This window comes from Tauraco erythrolophus, chromosome 11 (assembly GCF_009769465.1).
Source record: "Tauraco erythrolophus isolate bTauEry1 chromosome 11, bTauEry1.pri, whole genome shotgun sequence".
In the NCBI taxonomy this organism is placed as follows: Eukaryota; Metazoa; Chordata; class Aves; order Musophagiformes; family Musophagidae; genus Tauraco; species Tauraco erythrolophus.
This window is the reverse complement of record NC_141475.1, coordinates 24,783,217-24,792,665: the sequence shown is the minus strand read 5'-3', so window position 1 is coordinate 24,792,665 and position 9,449 is coordinate 24,783,217.

The window sequence follows — 9,449 nt, the reverse complement described above, 5'->3', positions numbered from 1 at the left end:
ATCTTGGCCAAGATAGAAAAAAGTCTTATCTAGCAATCCCTCAAAATGCCAAGTTATCAGAGGCTTTTGGTCTGAAAGTCAGGCCCGCTAGGGCTCCTTTAAGGTGGCCAAATGTAGGCTATATCCAGTCACAAGTGATTTATCAGGAATGTTAGCAGTGAACACTGTTCTCCTCACATACAAAGTGTTTATTGCCTCCTCCCTTTCTCATGTCGAATCTCTAATCTTTTTAATTTCGCAGGACCCATAACAGACTGTCCCAATCAGTTGCTCAAGAAGGAGGACTAGCTTTTTGATATGTAAGAAAAATCCTCCCAATTTCTTACTTTCTAAAATATTCTATATTTTAATTGCTGAAACGTTAGGCAACCAGAGTCTTTAAGCTTTAATCGAAGTGCAACACACGCTCGATGTGTAACAATTATTTCTTAATAAAATATAATTATAAAAATATCAAGGCAGTCTCAGAGAATGTGCGACTGAAACTTCACATACCTGAGGGATTATTTCCATGGTTGTGTATATTGGGCATTATATAAAACATAGGCTTTCTTGGGACATTATCAACAAAGGAGATTTTTTTAAAAAAAAAACACCTGCTTTTTCCTGATTGCATTATCAAATTCAATTTTATTAGCTTCAATCTTCTGGGAAGGATATGATTTTAATAATGCATAAAAGGTTTGCCTAGTAGTTGACTGTTGGCTTTTACTTGATCCTTAATGAAATCTGTAATTACTACAGCACCTCATATGTTGGCCAGTGCGTTAAGGTCACTGGGAAGCTACACTGTGCTGTACTTGGGGTACAGGAACACCCTTCAGGTGATTGATGGCTACACCCTATGGAAATGTTTTGATTCTGCCCTTGGAGCATGCCTTTAAGGAACACTGTCAATATGCATTCTTCCTTGTCAAGCAGTACCTGATCTTTAGGAACCTGCAGACAGCTCAAGATCTGGTTTTCTGCTGATGAGTGTTCAGTAACATCTCCTTTGGATTTCAATTCAGATTCCCGAGTGTTCAACCAATGAACTTACACACCTCTTATTTATTAGAAAGGGCTCGTTTAAAAGGCACGCTTTACCTTGCACAAGCATTAAGATGGAAAACACTTGAAGCCCTCACTACACTTGGAAAAAAAAAAAAAAAGCATTGCAGGATTTAGCTTCAAGAAGGTAGACTTTCACCTTTTTAAGTATTGTTCCCTCTTGTAATAATTTTTCTTTAAACTGTATTCCTGAGCTATCTGAAACACTTGGCCAGAGCTGACAGTTGAGAAGCACACTTAAAACATGATTTGAACTGGCTTATATTGCAAGACTAAACTGCGTTTTAGAGAAGTTGAGTGCAGCCAAGCCCTGCAACACAGCAGGCCTGAAGGCAGCGAGTCACCTGTGGCTTCACGTGTCATCTGCTGCAGTGGAACTATCGAGAGAAACCTGAAAGTAGGAGCAAAGTGCTGGGAACATTCCAGAACTGCCGTATCCCCGAGCTTGTTAAACTCGGACTGCATACTCACAAGATTTCTGAGAAACAGATTGACAACTAAAACAACGGTCCATGTTAATCACAGAACCAGCAATTTAACTGTTAGCCCACATCTGTTTATCATCCTAACTGGATGCAAGCCAACTTTTTGTCTGGTGATACGAGTTTGCCACATTAAAAATGGCATTCTGAGGGAAAAACTAGCATGGAAAGTCCTCCAATTGGAGAATGAAAAATCAACTTGGTGGAAAAGCAGATGATTTTGAAAAGCTGATTAATGGGTGATTTTTTTTGGTGTATTGCATAACAATTTCTGTACTAGATAACATTGCTTTCAGATTCTGTAAGTTTATTTCAGGCAAATTGTTCATAGAAACGTTCATGTGCTTTCACAGGGAAAATCAGGAGCATGAGCCCACTTGTCATTTATCAGTATTTGCTATCCATATTAACAGTTTCAAATTTTTGGTTGCTCCTCCCTCTGAAATCAATTGGAACACTGATTTATAAGCTACAGGAATAGAAATTTGTAAAATACTTTATCAGTAATATTTCAGTATTCAAAACACCAATAAAGAATCATTGTCTTCATCTTCAATAAAACAAAACAAACCAACAAGGACCCTCTGAGATTAGTTTTAAAGATTTTTTTTTTTCAGATAGAACTTCAAGTTTTAGCTCCTTGGTTGCCTGTTTCTCAATGGCATTCATTTCATGTTCACTAAATGACCTGCTGTTCTGTGGAGGTCAGTGCCCTTGTCTCCAGTTCTAGCCAAGAGTGACACTGTTTTTTTCTGTATCTCCCAGCTCACATTGACAGTGATGTCTGTGGTTTAAAAGCATCTGGCCCCCTCAAAGAATCCTCAAGAGTATTTTTTATAATATCAATCCGTCTCAGCTCTTATTACAAGTTCAAACCTGCTGCAAGATCAACACAGATGGGAACTAAACATACTGTCGTTCATGTCGAATGAAGGAACAGGGAGCTTTTAAATATTGCTCTCTGCAACTGCTAAATAACTGGCGTGCACAGACCAATAACCTGCCGCCTTCGAACAAGTCTCATGGTTGTCACCACTGAAAACTAATTTTGTTTTACTCATCAGCTGTGTTACATCATTCTTGTCATCAGAAAAAAACAAACACACACACACAAGAAACTGAGTAACAGAACACCCGATATTTCTAGAGACCGCATGGCCAAGTCTGTGGGTTTACTTTTTTTGCTGTATCTAAAATCGACATGAATACAGAAGAAAACTGCTATTCAATACAGCAGTGAGAATCCCGGTTACCTGTAAAACCACTACTGTAATCCCTGATAATTTCTTGGGATCAGAATAAAAGAACTACAGCATACAACTTCAGTAAAAAAATACAGCTAAAATAAATAATGAAAACATGAAAATAGTGATTTTCTGGCACTCCGTTTGAAAGGAAGAGTTAAATTAATACATGAAAAGATCCTATCAGCTCTGACTTGTCTGAGTTATTACTCGAACACCTCTTGGAAACATGCAGATAAAGACGTGTACCTTAGAGAACGTGAGATAAGAGCGAAAGGAAAGGGCAGAAAAATTAGCAGTTTTGCCAGTTCACTCCCTTAATTGTCAAGCTAAGGCTGTTCAAAGCTGCCTGGAGCAGCGTAGTGTGAAACGGTGACTAAAGTGCAGGCTGACAATGCAGAAGATAAAAACTTGGGGATTATACTTAAACACACTTCTCCTTGGCCACAGAAGAGGCTGCGAAGCCAGCTGAACGATATAAAGCTGCTCCAAAATAAGACAAATGCACACGCCATGTGTTATAAGCAGTTCAGGCTGCTTCCTGCGATGAAAAACATGGGCTGTCCGGTAGACACACTACAGCTAAGTACAATAGATCCCATGATACAGTTGTTTAAAGGAATATTAGAGTGATGAAAGAAGTGATGGAATTCTGCTCTTTAGGAGGCTCAGAGGCTAAACCAGAGAGAAGAGGTCTGAGCACGCAGACTCGGTAAATTTTCCTGAGCCTGGCAGTTTGCGACCTAGCAGACAGTTTTATGCACGAAGAGCCTGGCCTTTCAGCAGCCAGCACAGCTCTCTGGGTCTCTTGCCCCAGGCGGACGAGATGAGGACAGTACTGCTTGGCACTGCCCATCCCCAGCCTCAGGAGGAGATTGGTCTCGTTATCACCACTTTCGAGATGAAGAACCTCAGGAGGGCACATCTGGAGCCAGTAGCAGCAGTCTTGGGACCAAACTCCCTATGTAACGTTGTTTCAGCCCATTTCTGTCCTTTCTGCCTTATTTTGTCCCCCCAGAGCACAGCAAAGCATCCAACCGTACAGTTCAGATAATGCCAGTACAGTAATAAGAAACAATCTTACTAAAACACTAATTTCAGCACTAAAACATTCTCTATGAAATTATCGCAGCTGCCAATATTCCATCATTAATGCACAAAAGTCTGGTTATCTTTCCACCAAAACCAGAAAAATGCCAGCCTTTAAACTTGTTATCGTGGTAAAACAGAACGCTGTGATAATGCAAAGGGAGAACTTTGGTTTGCAGCTGTCAGATTCCCAAAAGTCTTGTGACTCGGTTGTAACTTTGTCATGGATGATCACCTTCCTCACTCCCACACCTCCCGTGTTTGTTAGGGGGATAGAAAGCATACATTTCAAAAAAGCAAACGGGAAATGTATTTAAATAGAAGAGAAATGGGGAGGGCAATTTGCTCTACAACATATCGCTGTGCACTGGGAAGGCTAACGTTTGCACATCCAGCTTCAAAGTATACGACGCAGGATTAGAGGCAAAAGTAAAATGGAAGATCTGCAAATTCTGATCTCTGACACTATTTTCCATGGGGTCAAGTTGTCAAACTAATTTGTCAAGGTGAATCCTAAAATTTATAGACAGGGCAAAAAAATTCTTATGTAAAGATATGTTTTAATTAGTTTCTTGACCAAACGTAGACTAAAAATTACTACAATTTTGAGCAAGCTCGCAAAAGAACAAATATCTAGTGTGAAACATTTCTTAATCACTTGAATTTATCTAGAATGTGCATTGGAAAATGCACTTTTAAATACATTTTACATAGGAATGACAAATTTGTTATAGTACCTTCCTGTGAAGCTTAAACAGCATCCTTCAAAATTCTTGTTCTGAAGTGGATTCTATAAAAATTTTACTTAAATTGTAAAGTTTTCTATTTAATGGCAGGTTACTTGTGCTTGAAAAAAAAAGAAAAAGATTTCACAAATAGCTTCACTTGAATTCCCACCCAGGAATGATCCTACTTCACATTGAATTCTGTAATACACCGAGCTCTGCTCTCGCGTTTTACAAATGAATGGCTATTGCCATCTACTGTTGGAAAAAACACAGTCAGCAGCAAAAGCACATCCAACAGACCTGCACAGAGAAGAAACAGAAAACAGAGACTTCACCAGCCACAGGGGAGCAGGTTATCCTATTGAAATCTTGGAAATCCAATATTCAACTAGACAAGGAGAGCTGGAAAAAGTCTCTTCTACTCCTAAACCGTTATCGTTTTGGAGTCTGACATAACTGGGAACTATACAAGTGCAAACACTGGCAACTGTTCCTTTTGTATGGATTTGTAAGACTCCCCCAGTGACTGTGGCTAGAGTTGCATACACACAAAAGATTAACTAATAAAGCTTAATTTTAAGATACTCTTAGCCCAAGTTCAGATCATGTCTCTGCAAGCTGAAAACTCTAAATGCAGAAGGTAAAAGCCATCCCCCGGTTTTCTACAGAAAGGCCATGTGATGCAAAATTCTTGCCTGAAGATGGACCTGGTCTGGCCCATCAAGCAGGTCAAAGTCACTGAGCACAGAACCAAGACGCAGAGCTGTTATCTCAGACTCTTGTGTCAGAGGTTTAGCTTTGCCTGGGGTTGGTTTTTCCAAACTTCCTTTGGATAAAACAACTTCCCCGCTTGGGTGTGTTAAGCTGAATACAGAGAACTGGGCAAAGAAACGCATGGAAAGTTATTACAAGCTTAAACCATCTTTAGTCCATATTTTAAGCATTTACAAAGTTTTGCTTGCATGACTTCACTCCACCATTAAATTACTCATTTAAAAATGATTGAGATGTATGCTTCTTCCATTCCCTTTGCTGATAAATATCCTAAGATATGACATCCAGCCACACTTCGAAAGCACCCCTTGTTGAGGCAATCTACAAACAGAATTAGGGCAGGGTTCTATTAATGTTTGCCAGACCTGCTGGAGGTTAAACAGCCTTTGAATTAAACCATTCTTTACTCTCTGATAATTATTATTTCTCCTTATGACACTTTTTGTTGTCTCATAAGCAAGGTCAACTTGAACCGTTTTGTTAGACTCAATACCGTAGTTCAGTGTTAACTCTGCTCGCACCGTTCCTACAAAGTCTGTGTGCACTGCCACCTCTGCGGGCAGCCTTCGGAAATAATCAGCAGAATTTTCAGCAGGTGAAAAAACTTCAGCTTTTCTGCTGATCATTTAAAGCACAGAGAAAACTGTGCTTCAAATTTACACGCAAAGTTATGCCAATGTGTGAATTCTAACTAATTTACTGAAGTTTGTCCATCTTTGCATATAAACCTCTCAGACAGATTTAAATCCTCCTTGTTTTGCTTTGTTGTGCGCTGGCACATCACATACAACCCAAATAATCATGACTGATTTTTAAATAAGGCAAGAAAACTAAAATGTAAACTGGAAACTGCTTAATTAAACCAATATAAGATAAAACACTGCTGCTTTCATACACAGCAGGTTCTTCAGAGGATGGAAAAGTGTTCTTGTTGAGACAGGAGAGGGTAACGATGTTGAGAGGTGACTGAAGGCAGAGTTCAAGTAGAGCCAGGAGTGGAGCACAGCTCAGCACCCCTGTGTGCCACAGAGTGCCACGGGCAGCATCAGCCGCAGCTGAGATCTCAGAAATGTGCCCTTGAAGATGTGGTAACGGGAGGCAGGCTCACCCTCCCAAGGTCCCTGATCCCCTCAGCTCTTGAACACCCCTCAGAACAGGGCTGTTTGCACAAGCACTGTGATATTACACCTCCTGCTATCGGAGAGGGAGAGACTTCCCACAGAAAACTTTCCACACAGAAAAAGCGCACTAGAAAGATGACCACGCAAAACGCAGGCAACACCGTGTGCGTATCGGTAGAGCACAGTGAAGCCATTTGTACTGCGAGGGCAGGCAACGGGGCTTTGTCATCTTTGGTTAAAGCCCTTTCCATGTGCCCAACATGTCGCATGACTGATCTCAGTCAGTGAAAATGTCCACCTTAAGCAGATGCCAGCAAGACAGCCTTCAAAGCTCATCACCTCAACATTTGTTACCCAACCTCCCAACAACTTGATCTTAACTTCTGAGCATCAGTCACCCAGGATGCACGACCCTGGCTCCCAAACCATCTGAATGGCAGCCCAGAGCACGAACCTCAGAAGTGCACTTTGGTAATTTTATTGAGCACAAGAGCTCCCCTTCTCCCAAGTCACCACCTCCCTCATATCGCTTTGTGTCACAGCTAGCACTGATGAGAAACTTCTCAGTGCACACAAGCTCCGCACAAACCATTAGCTTTTTAAAAACAAACAAAGCTGCAGATATTAACAAGAGCTCTGCAGGGAAGAAATTTCACTTACTACCAAGCGATTCAAGCATGACACTAAGGTGAATCCGCTTCCCCGAGCTGCTGACTCCCGCGCGTAACTGGTACTCACTGCCAGTCGAGTCCTGCTTAGAGGAGAGCCATCAAACACGATTTCTTTGGCACACCCAGGCTGCTGCCACTTGCAAGTGGTTTTGAATTCTTCAGAGGAGAAATTGCTTCTGGTTTGATTCCTAAAAAGCCACAGTAACATCTTTTTTGGACAGTTTCGGCAGCTGCGGGTTGTTGAGAAACAGTAGCAAGCTGTAGCAACAACAGCGACGTTTGTTGCAGTCTCCACAACAGTACCACGTTGCACCGAGTTTTCCTTGCTTCCATAGATAAACAGAAACAAAAGTAGACCAAGTTCTCAGTTTCTAAGCGTTTTTCTCTGACACAGATTTGCAGAGCATACACTTTTTCGTGCATACAGAAACTTGGCGGTTTCAGCTTATCACCTCTTTCAGAAGTGACGGCGAAAAATCATTGTAAATGCCACAAAACCAGATATGTTTAGGAAACAAGACTTTTCTCAGGGAAAAGAGACACTTGTAAGACAAGGAGAGCTTCATTTGAAAAAAATAATGTACTAAGCACATGAAATATCTTGGCTTTGCATGTTTAGTTGCAAGTCTGAAATGAAGTATTTGATGCTAAGTGAAAGCTGTTGCTCAGAAACAAGATAAAACAATGAAAACACGTAAGTTACTTTGAAACAAGAAACTTCACCAGTGCCAGGGCCAGCACTAGTCTTAGCTAGATCGGGTTTATTAAGCCACATCCAGATTCCGTTACCAGAAACGACCTATACATCTTCACGGGTGTTATGTCAGACTGTCATTTCCACTTATTCTGGCAACAGAAGGTTTCCTTCAAACGAAATTTAAAAAATTAAGTGCTCGAGTTCACTCTCATCCTCTGTGCAAAGAAAAAATAAAAGAAGGCCACAAGATGGCACCGGTCAAACAGGAAATTATTGAAGATTTGGTAAAATGTGAGTCATGCATGCCCAAACTGAGTTTCTAGGGCCATGTCTTCTCCCCGCTGTGATGGGGCAGTGCTGCACACTTGACTTCCATCGCACAGCGGCACACACGTGCACTTGCATTTCTGGTAAATTTCCTGTGAGTGGTTGGTACTGGTTGGAGAAGCCTACCAAAGTTTGGGTCTGCGGTGGGAGCTGCCAGCAGAGGTGACCGACCAGCCCGTTTCCATGATGGTGGCGGCGCAGGATGGGCTCTGCGCAGATTCCTTCAGGCAGACGGTGCTGCAGCTGGGCGTGCAGCGGGTGGGCTCGCTGCGTGGTGGGGCCAAAGCCCCCGCACCGAGGCACGGTCGGGGACAAGCCCCGGCTCTTTCCCGCTCGCCATCCGTTCTTCCGCGCCTCTGCCAAGCGTGTGCCGCCGGCCGCCCGCACATGGAGCCTCGTGTGCTTTTGTGAATTCGGCCCCGCGCTTCTGAACTCCATGAGCAAAATTCGACATTTCTTAAACCCGGTGAGTGAAATCCGACATTTCTTAAACCCAGTGAGTGATATTTGACATTTCTTAAATTCCATGAGCAAAATTTGACATTTCTTAAACTCGGTGAGCGAAATTCGACATTTCTTAAACGCGGCGAGTGAAATTGAACGTTTCTAAGCTTCCCCCACCGCAGGGCTCTCCCAGACACGATCGCAGCGGCGGAGGGGAGGCGAGCCCGGCCCTCCCATAGCTCGCCCTCCGGGAGGGAGAGAACGCGAAACGAATCCCGGCGGGGACCGCCATTCCGGGGCCTCCAGCGCTCGGTTCGCCCCCCGGGCTCGCTCTCCGGACCCCGCCGGGCGCAGCGGTCCCGCCGCGCCGCGCCCCACGCCCGCCCCGGCGGGGCCACCTCACGCAGCGAGGGGCGGGGAGGGCGGCGGCCCCGCCGGCCGGGCGCGAAGCGGGGCGGGTCGCGCGCTGCCCGCCGCGCGCCCCTGGCCGGCGGGAAGCGCGAGCCCGCCGCGCGTGTCGGAGCGGCGCCGGCCGCGCGCCCCACGGCTGAGGGAGGCGCGGCGGTTCGGCCCGGCGGCGCCGCTCCCGTTTTGCTCTGCTGGGGCCCCCCGGCGCGGGAGCGCGCCCCTCCGCTCCCGGCCGCCGCCGAGGCTGACAGAGGCGAGCTCTTCGCGGCGGCAGTGGCGGCAGCCGGCCGACCGCGGCCTCCGGGCGGTGCGGCGGCGGGAGCCTTCGCGACGGGCCCCCGGCTGCGTGGGGAGACAGGGACCCCAGGGCGGGCCGGGGCGAGGAGTCCCCTCGCTGACGTTTTTTTGACGGCA